The sequence below is a fragment of the Anoplophora glabripennis genome, unplaced genomic scaffold (genome assembly GCF_000390285.2).
Source record: "Anoplophora glabripennis isolate ALB-LARVAE unplaced genomic scaffold, Agla_2.0 scaffold16, whole genome shotgun sequence".
NCBI classification, from domain to species: Eukaryota; Metazoa; Arthropoda; class Insecta; order Coleoptera; family Cerambycidae; genus Anoplophora; species Anoplophora glabripennis.
Window position 1 is genome coordinate 1,112,989 of NW_019416253.1, and position 11,603 is coordinate 1,124,591.

An 11,603-nucleotide genomic window follows, 5' to 3' on the forward strand; every position below is an offset into this window, starting at 1 on the left:
TGGAACCTGGACCTGGTGCATTCTTATGCAGTTGTCATTTCCGTGACGCTAAGAGAGAAAATGGGCCTGAAATCTTCTTACACAATGTGACAAAGAAATTCACTTATACAAGTCCTGAAAAGAGAAAAAGAAGAGAGCACCAAGTGGTATTTGAGGAACATCCGGAAGGTCTACCAGCAAAACGTCGACTTGAAGGTCTTTTTCAACCAGATATGACATCTGCACCATCCGAAATGGAAATGTGAGTGTTATTTATGTCAAACGTTATACAAATTTGTCAAAGTGAATAAACTTGGTTCATCAAGTTTGTGTGTGACTGTAATTAAATCGAGTTTTTGATCGCCCCTTTTATTAACATTTCAACGTGTTTTATTTTCAAATATAATAACAAATTTTCTTTCAGCATTGCTGTGGATGATCCCAGCAGCAGTACCGGAACCAGTGTCTCGAGCTATCTTCCAGGACCTTCCCAACCAGGCTCCTTAGTAGAACCACAACCGTCATGTTCCAAGGATAGTGCAGCTGTATATCCCTCCTCATCGGTTGTAGTTGAAGCCGAAAACTACTTATTAAAAAAGAAAATCGAAGATTTGGAACATGAGCTGGAACATCTTAAAGTTCGGTTTTCATTTAATCACATCAAGGGTAACGATAGTTTGATATTATTATATACAGGACTGCCAAATACAACAATATTTATGGCCTTATATCATTTAATAGAAAATATTGAAATCAATTACTACATGAACTGGAAAGTTGAAAAAATTAATAGAATTGATCAATTACTGATGTGTTTGATGAAACTGAGACAGAACTTCCCACATGGTGATATTGCTCATAGATTTCAAATTTCAGAGGCTACAGTAAGTAATGTTATTACGACCTGGATTCATGTCTTGCATGAAATTTTGTTCAAACAATTGATGTGCTCGATACCTAGCAGGAACAAAAACAAAACATGCTTGCCTACCTGTTTCAGTACTTTCACAAACTGTCGAATTATATTGGATTGTACGGAAATGTCAACAGTTACATCTAGATCTTCAATGGAAACCCAAAGAGCGACTTATAGCAGTTATAAGCACTGTAATACATGGAAAGCATTGATAGGGGTTGCACCCAATGGAGTCATTACTTTTGTCAGCAACCTCTATCCAGGTTCGACATCAGACAAAAAGATTGTAGTGGAAAGTAATGTTTTAAATGAGTTGAAAGAGGGTGACTTAATTTTGGCTGATAAAGGTTTTTTGCTCAAAGACATTTTACCTCCTGGAGTACACATAAATGTGCCACCTTTCCTAACAACCCCCCGTTCACTCCCACTCAAGTGCAACAAACAGAATCTATTGCAAGAGCACGAATTCATGTCGAACGTGCAATTCCTCGAATGAAATGCTACAAAATCTTGAAATTTCTTCCATTCTCATTGATTCCACATGCAGATGCTGTAGTGCAAGTTATAGGTGCCTTAACAAATTTACAATTTCCAGTAATTAGAGAAGTTGAAAAATTTTATGCACCCGATGACGAGTAATAAAAACATTTATAAACCAGAATATTATATTAACCTTCTTTTTATTTAATACGATAATGTAAGATTCCATGTAATTATAAAACAATATGTAACAGAATAATATATACAGTACATAAATAAAATATTTTAACATTATTGATTTCCACAGAGATGAAAAATAAATTTAGTTAAATAAAAACTTTTTAAAATTTCTAAATTTTCTTCCCAATCCTGCTCCTTATATATTTCTATTATTTCCACTTCCTCGGGTGTCCAGATTACCAGATAACATAGCTCTCTTCTGGTAATGTACAGCTGCCCTTGGATTTGATGGTAGTATATGTGGTTTTTGTTGATCTGAGTTTCATTGTTTTCGTCCTTGTAAATTATATATGTGTGATCTTCACATAAGGCTGAGCTCAGAGACATATTGCGATACTTGAATGGGCACTTCACTTCTATAATTGCATTATCTCCAACTAAGCCATCAGGTGAAGCACCCAAAAATCCGCACATATCCATCCACAAACCTGTTGGTACCACTTGAAGACCCATGGCTAAGGTAAAAGCGTCAAGTCCTAATTCTTCGTGCTGCAGCCCCCACTGGACTGCCTGTACTCCAGTCACATCGTAATCACCCAGAAGATTCTTGAATAGTGAAGGAGGATATCGGTCCCTCTTACAGGCAGCCAAAACTTCCCCGAAGTGGCTGGCTGTTAAGCGGTACTTGCGAGCCACAATCCAATCGGGATTCTTTGATTGCCCAATTGTTGACTGCGTAATAGAATTCCTGACCTCTTCAGTAATGGCGAGTCTATTACATACAAACAGCGCTTTGTCTTCTGCTTCAATAAAGTCAACTGAATAAATTATGCAGTCAATTTCTGGCATGATGAAAGCTTCCGGTTGAGGTTCGGGTTGTAGTAGCCAAGAAAAGCCTACAATGTTTCCATACAGATTGACTTGGAAATTATTTATTTCTTCTGCAGTTGCCACTCGTTTGACAGCACAAAAGTCAGCTTTCTTTGGAGGAAAGATGTCCTTCAAGGCCTTAACGTCTGCTCCTCCGGCCCGCTTTGGAATGTTCCACTGACATGCCTTATCGGTAACGCTTACATTATGGTATGCATGTATACACAAAGCTGCCATGTGGTGGCAAATCACTTGTCCCCTTGGACACTGGCAAGTGGCATCCACTATCCCTCCATCCAAATCGATGCAAATCTAGAAGATAACCTTATAAATATTGAATTTTTCAACTACATTGAACTACAATTTACCTCCACATTATAACTTTTATTTTTCATGCTAGCCATAACCTTTCCTGTTAGCACAGCTGGCTTGAAATCGCTATCAAACCGCACTTCGACGACGTGGCCACTAGCATATGCATTCTCACCTCGTTCAAGTTGCTTAGGGTGATCGATGCAAAAATTATGGATCATCGTCATCGAAACCACGTGTTTGGATCCCATTATATCAAAATCTAAAAAAAAACAAAAAATAATTCAGATAATTGGAATAATTTATTTTAATAATTATAAAGGACACGCATGCAAAAGCTAGGTTATGTCAAATTTAGATAGTATTAATATTTCAGTTATTACTACCCATTTGTCTTGCATGAATGCATTTATAAGCTAAATTAACTACACTCTTACCAATTTGGATGTTTTTTTCTCTTAAAATATTCAAATAACGTCAAAATAACACTTTTCTGTAAATTTGCCTTGCTAACCGCGCTTTGTTTGGATAACGAACCGTGACCTACCAGAACAAAATGGCTGGCGCTACGTCATCACTAATGCAGCGTATTCGGTTTTTATAAAAGAATAGGTGCACCGACAATGACAAACACTGGTGATGCCGATATTGTCATAACTTTTTTAGGGGCAAACTTTTTTTCGCAGAAATCGGTACAAATGCATTTGAGGGGTTCCTAAATCCAATGGTGTGGTCAGATTTTTTATAAAAAAATCGCTAACAAATTTTTGCTATTTTTAGTAGTAGTAGGCCTTGAAAATCAAAATTTCGTCTTCAAATTTCTAATAATCCTCAAACATTTTCAATTGAAACTCCTTGAACTTCAGGAATTAATAATTTTTATAATGTGTTAGGGGTGTATGTTCACGCTTAATACCTATTTAACAAAAAATAAGTAGATTTGTTTTGTGTTTGCTGTCATATTTCTGTTTACTTTGTCTGTTATAATATCTCCATTTTTTAAGTTATAAATTTTTAAGGTTGGCAATCAAATTTTGTAGGACTCAGGCTCGTTCAATAGAGAATCACTTTACTGACTTGGTATATAAATAACTATCAAAGGATTGAATCAAAATTATTAATTGTCACTTTGTCTCAATCTCACAATCTCAGTTTTTACGGCTTAAGGAACAGTTTTACGGATGTCGCTACATTGACTAAACCAATGTTTAAGCAACATTCTTCATGAGGCTTGGTTTTATGAATCTGTAGATATGTCTATGACTATGGTAACACTGGCTAAATCTGTCAAAAATAAGCATCTATTCATTGCATTTGTTACTTTTATTACCTTATTTTAACAGTGCAATTAACAAATCGCCTCTTTTTGTGGTACGTGTTCTGAAAGCTGAGGGCGTCGATCGTGCTGCCGTCTAGCCTGTGGTTCCCCAAAATTGTGATTAATGTCAAGAATTAGACTAACCAAGATAGTGTTAATTTAGTCCATTGAAATGAAGGCTGAACCTCCATTTTTTCCTCTGTCGATCAAACCTGGGCGCAAATATGTTTTCGACCCTCAGGAATCCGAATCCGCAAAAATTTTTGACCTAGGTGATCAGGCAAGGGGTCAAAAGGTCAAAAACCCGTAAAAATAAGGTTTTTCGCAAATATCGTAAACTACGGCAAGTAGCAAAAAAATAATTGCACCATCGTGTTCCCAGGGAAATTTTACATCGATTTTATGCTATTGCTTATTAAAATTAAATAAATTTATGTCATGTTTTGGACAATTACTAAGGAAGAGAGGGGAAGTGTATATCTCCGGCGGTGAAACCTATTTGGGGACTAGTAGAGCGCGCACGCTACATGTATCGGCTGACTCGCAGTTGACAGCTCTAGCAGGTGTGCCTCTTTGGAATATAATGCGATTTCAAATATAATTAGCCTGCAGTTGTAGTGGATTTTTTTTTGCTACTTTAATTTTTAAATGAAAAACCAAAAATATTACTAATGATTAATGAATGAACAGAAAAAAATTTTTAGAATGAAATACTTATTGCAAAAATGAAATATACAGGGTGTCCCGAAATTAGGGGGTAATATTTCTACAGGGTGTTCTGTGTCGAAAAAGATTACTTTTTCTTTATATAAACGTGGGTCCAAAAATTCTTCCTAAATTTACCATAACTTTTTTGTGCGTTGACTTTTTTTAACTTTTGAAAAGTATGAAATTTCATGATTTTTTATTAAAAAAAGGTACTCTTGGTTCATATTGGTAGAATGTTCCATTTTTGTGTAAAATCCATTAAATACAGGCAATACAGCGCACAAATTTTCAAAATAGATTTGCAATAAATTTGTGAACAGGAATTTTAGGGGACCTAGCTACTTGGACCAATCCAGTTTCCCGTTTGTCTGAATACAGAAGGATACTTAAACTTTCTGCAAAATGATGTAAGAGAACTATTGGATGATACACCGTTAAACGTACGCTTAACATTACACTATCAACAACCTCTCTTTACCCATAATGTCATAAATTGGTTAAACGATAATTTTCCTTTCAAGTGGATAGGTAGAGGTGGTCCCATTCCATGGCCACCTCGGTCTCTAGACCTATATCCTCTAGATTACTTTCTGTGGGGTAGGTTGAAGGCTGTAGTTTATGCTACAGAAATAAATCATTTGGAAGAATTACAACAGAGGATTCATTTATTTGGCTGCAAATAATTTGTTTTTTTTTTACTTTGTCAAATAATCATTTACTAAAGATTCGAGAATTTTTATGAAGATAACAATTCACAAAAACTAAATAACTGAACTGTCAATGCAAATAACGTCAAACGCATATTTGTTATTCAAAATCTGCGATATTGACAATTTCAATTCCCGATGATTAACACATATAACATTATTTTTAAACGGATTTTACACAAAAATGGAACATTCTACCAATATGAACCAAGAGTACCTTTTTTTAATAAAAAACTATGAAATTTCATACTTTTCAAAAGTTAAAAAAAGTCAACGCACAAAAAAGTTATGGTAAATTTAGGAAGAATTTTTGGACCCACGTTTATATAAAGAAAAAGTAATCTTTTTCGACACAGAACACCCTGTAGAAATATTACCCCCTAATTTCGGGACACCCTGTATATTTCATTTTTGCAATAAGTATTTCATTCTAAAAATTTTTTTCTGTTCATTCATTAATCATTAGTAATATTTTTGGTTTTTCATTTAAAAATTAAAGTAGCAAAAAAAAATCCACTACAACTGCAGGCTAATTATATTTGAAATCGCATTATATTCCAAAGAGGCACACCTGCTAGAGCTGTCAACTGCGAGTCAGCCGATACATGTAGCGTGCGCGCTCTACTACTCCCCAAATACGTTTCACCGCCGGAGATATACACTTCCCCTCTCTTGCTTAGTAATTGTCCAAAACATGACATAAATTTATTTAATTTTAATAAGCAATAGCATAAAATCGATGTAAAATTTCCCTGGGAACACGATGGTGCAATTATTTTTTTGCTACTTGCCGTAGTTTACGAGATATTTGCGAAAAACCTTATTTTTTACGGTTTTTTGACCTTTTGACCCCTTTCCTGACCACCTAGGTCAAAAATTTTTGCGGATTCGGATTCCTGAGGGTCGAAAACATATTTGCGCCCAGGTTTGATCGACAGAGGAAAAAATGGAGGTTCAGCCTTCATTTCAATGGACTAAATTAAAAGCTTACTTTTTTATTCCATTTCCATTAAATTCCACTACATTTTGGCTAGAAATTAACATGACAATTCTCGAGTCCAATATTAATATTTGTTTATGTTCGTATTTACGTTCCTGTTTTTTTATTTTCTTTTAGATGCCTTTTAAGAGAGTGGCAACTATTTCCTTGCACTTCTTTTTATAAACCTTACACGTTGAAGATGCCCAACATAAATCCGTTCGTGTGAAACGCAATACCGAGATAATTATAACCGTACTTTTATGCATATCTTAAATTAATTAACGTAAATTGCATACATATTTCACTTGGCAAAATAAAATTTGACGGTGCCTTTTAAATTCCCCTCCAGACAAGTCGTTAGTCTATCCGAGTTTGAACGTGGGTCAGGCAAAAATCTTGTATAATTACTTATTAAATTTTAAATATTAATTAATATTCCGTTCTGAAAAGCAACGGTATGATAACATATACTTATAAATTAATAATGATATGTTTTCAAGGAATACCCTTTTTGTTATTCTTATAAATTTATTATGTTTGTAAGTTATGTATATGAGACCACACCTCTGCTGAAAATTATAAGCCTCGGGGCTGCAATATCCACTTGCCCGGATTGATATTAATTATAATGTAATAAATTCAAACTTCGAAATAAAACAGATTATTTTTAATTACGCAACTAATAATTAAAATAATAATCTTCTCGGTTGTTGAGCAAAATTACCTAAATAAATTTTATGTTAAATTCCCTATGCAATTACAACATAATTAAGTCTGGGACTATTGTGATTAATTATATTATTCTCGTTTTCTAGTAATTCATATATTTTGTTCGCCAGATTGCTAATATATATGCAAATTCCTAACATAGGTTGATGTATACTACTGCATATAATTATATAATTAAGTTCTGCTGGTTACTTGTAATTTCAGCATTCGCCAGAACTAACTTACTGCAACTATGCGAAACAATTAATTTAAAGTTACAGCTAATTATTGTAATATGGTATACTTGCGAATACCTACGGCTGAACAATGTTTTATCCCGGACTAGTCTCCGAAAACTTTAGAAAACCAACAGTCGTACTCCGAACGACAGCTTCTTGCTGGAAAAAATAAGTTGCACCTCTTGATCATCCATTAGTCAAGCTCCGCAACAACATATGCTTCAGGTATAGTCATAGTCATCGAAAAATTAATAATATTAATTATAATATTATAATAATTACTTGTATATTCAGGTTTGTTCGTAATTGTTTATGCGGTTGATATCCTTCAATCGCTATTACTTCTTCAGCAACAGAAGTTGGTGATACCGATTTGCGGAGATATTCAGTGTAATGATCATAAATATGACTGGCGAACGTGGTTACAGGATTCTTCAGATATTATGTAGGTTTTTGTTAGTTGGTGCTAGCACAAAGTAGCCTTCAAGTGGCGGAACCAGTTCTTGCATTGAAATATTTGGAGTTAACAATATGATCTAACTTGGTATGCGATGATAAAATCAATTTGTCAAGAGGAATATAGACATTACTTTGCACAGCTTTTAAAAATGACGCTCGTTTAACTCCCGAACCCATGTTTTTGATTTTGGTGGTAGAAAACAGTTACCTACTATTTAAGTTGCAATCGTTTTTTGCTAGTGCCAACGAGTAAAACTACATTTGAGAAATTGAGAATGTAAAAGTCATTTTACGCAACAAATTTTTTTCGAAAACTGCTTTGAAATATTGTTAAAATCGGCGAAAAAGGGAGTAAAATTTATGATGTTTACAAAATGAATAAAATTGAAAAGAGAGATTGAGATATTCTGTGAATATTTAGAAAGTATAGGAAGCTCTTGATACACAATTATTTATTAATGAAGCTAATTCACATTATTCTATGAGGACATATTAGTTTCCCTAATTGGTTTTTGATTTTTAGGTTATTTTAATAATGAATATGCAGGGAGGTCATAGAAGAGAAGTAGGTACTAAATATGACAATATATAGAAGATAAAAGTTATGTGGTTCTCTTACTCAGAAGGCATTTGTCACTTCAGATTACATTAAATGGAAAATACTGCTTTCCATCGTAAGTTGACTAAAATTTGTAGATTTTTTATCAGATATTTGCCAACAAACTGGTCACTAAGACTATTGTTTCAGGCGAAGATTCTAGGACATTACCTCCATCAAACGACATAGAAAAGTTGAAAGTCTTCGTGGGCTGAATGATTCAAATGCAACACCTTGGAAAGTGGTTGAAGTTTCTATGGGCTAAACTTATAAGTGTAAAATTGGAAGCCCCAATTTGTAATTCTAACAAGGAAAATACTGGCAATTGATTAGATTTAATTGCAAAATTTGTTTAATTGAAATAAATAAATTTTCATAATAAGTACGTAGAAACTAAATTAAACTTAATGGTAGTAATAGCTATATTCACTTTAATTAACTGTCTTTCTGACATTTAGGATATACAATTAAAATTTAACAATTTTTCAAAACATATTGTCTGTAAATATATTAATATTTTCATTCGTAATCCACACTAAGCCTACATTGATTTATAAATATGATGGATTGAAATCGAAACTCTAGAGCAAAAACACGACAATGAGTTTTACTGTAATACCGAGTGAGTTTAGAATAGCTACGCTAGGTCTTTAGTAGCTCTCCACACCCTCTGTTTGTTTTGTTTCGTTTACACATTCTAAAAGTCTATTTTATTGTACATTTAATACCACCAGAAATAGATACAGTATTTGAGTTTGAAAAAAATCTTCTAAGATGTATTTTTCGACACACACACAATAGGCTACTGATTTCTGCTGTCATCATAGTTTCAAATAATTTGAGTTTTCTGCATTATCAAACTGTTCTAATGATTTTCTTAAGATTTTACGCGCATTACTAATCGTAGATTCAAAATAATGTTTCTGCGGCTTAGAGAATCTTTATGGGAAAATCAAGAATTTTTAACAAAAACTATAAATATATATATTTAAACACTGAGGAAAATATGGGAAGTTTAAATAAATAAAACAATTGTACAAAGTCATTACAAAAAATTAGTTATTAGTGTTTATTAAGTTATTTGAAGTACAAAAAAAAGATATATGCTGATATTGTATTATCATCCTATGATGACATCTTAATAACTGCTAAGGTAAAAATTGTGCTATAGCTACCGGAGTAAGCGGATGGGATTACAACAATTAATAAAAAGTTAGCAAAAACTTTTCACTAATAAGTTCGTAGCAAATATACTTAAGCTTAAGTATAGTTATTGATTAAAATTATTGTATCCACAATCACCTTACAATCGGACTTTTATCCACACATATGAACCATTTAAATCAAATTTAATTTATTTACTTATTAATATTAACATTTACATTCTTAATAACTGACATTTGGTTTTTTTGTTGTATCACATTTAACTTCCTTTCCGTTAATAACAACCCGTTGCCATTGTTGCCATCATTTTCGGAACGCATAACATCTGTCGAAGTTTGTGAAGAATTTGCACAAGTTACGGATGTCTCTTCTTGTAAAGAACAGCTATATTTTCCTTGGATGGAAAATTGGTGGTTGAAAATTGGTAAAAGTGACAGTACTACCTTCTTACTTTAATGTTGACTTGTCATCCATGCAATTTTCTTACAGATTGCAGGTACTCGATGTTTGCAATTTTTGATTAAATGCCTCATTTCGTGTAATTTACCTTTCCTGTACACTGAAAAAACAATTACTTTCTATTAAAGGAATCGGTTGTTTTGAATGCAGTTAGTTTGCATTTATGCTAGTTACATTGAGATAAACCAGTTACATTCATTACAAGTCATTTGATTTGTTTGAATTAAAAAAAGAAACAGTTTGCAACAGATTTGTCTATAATTAACAAATTAGATTTAATATAACTATTTATGATTTTAGAATATTTGTTAGGCGAATTAAAAGAATAAATTTTTAATACAAATTTATATTCGTTTTTATTTAACAAATATTATTTTATATTGGCCTATCTAACGTTACAATTAAACTTTAAAGGAAATTATTCCAAATATATAATTTCTTAAATGTGAACCAGCTGTTTATAAAAGTTAAATTTTTATATAGTTTAAAACTATTATCAGTTCAATAGTAAAATATATTATTTAAAAATTATTCCAATCACGTGACCAAGTTGTGTTCTCCCCTGACAGTCGTATCTTCGCCATCATGGCGACTATGTATGCAAGCTGCCTGTAGTGTATTGTTTAGTTCAATAGGCTAGTATGGACCTCGGTATGGACTACGAGTATATCAAAAGGTAGTGTTTCTTGTTGTTCTTAGATCATATTCATAATATAACATGTGCATATAGTTACAGAGTGCTGTGTGCTGTGTTCCGTTTACTCATCATTAAAATGGATGCAGAAACTGTGAAAGTTAGGGTCAAACAAGTAATAATCGTCAAAAAGTCAGTTTTAAATAAGGACATAGTGTTGCTGTTGTAGTTTCATAAATTTAAAATAAAACCCAATTTAACAATCCGCCAATTATTTTTAATCATTAAACTGTCAACAACTATGACAAGTAGTTTTGATCGATATATGTATGTATATAAGTTCGGAAAATACATATCTTAAAATTAATTTTTAGCAAAAATGAAATGTTCGAATAAAAGTATCGTATATACTCGCATCTGCTTCTCTATTAGTAGATCTCAACTTTATGTACCATTTCAAAAATTATAAACTTAGTTAGATAAGTTATCTAATTATCAGTTTAATTAAATTTGAGAAAGTACATAATTTTGAGACTAATCAAGAAAGAAATGCGTCCAGTTTTAGAGAAAAAAACAATTCACTTTTTATAAACCATTCATTTATTAATATTAAAATAACCTATTTTCACTGAAAAACTGTTAGTTCACATTAAGCTAAGATATATTTCTAATAATCTTATGTCATCTACATCTTAAAATATGTAGATTAATAATAAAGAGGTGAAATGTGATAATACACTAAAAATAAATTAACATTCAAATAAGATTTATTACAAAACTATGAACTTATTATTAGTTACTTTTCACAATATATATGCTAGGCAATATCCAAAATTAGGATTAGTTCATGGCAAACGATATTTATTTAGTCCAAATAAATCCTTTTTTCA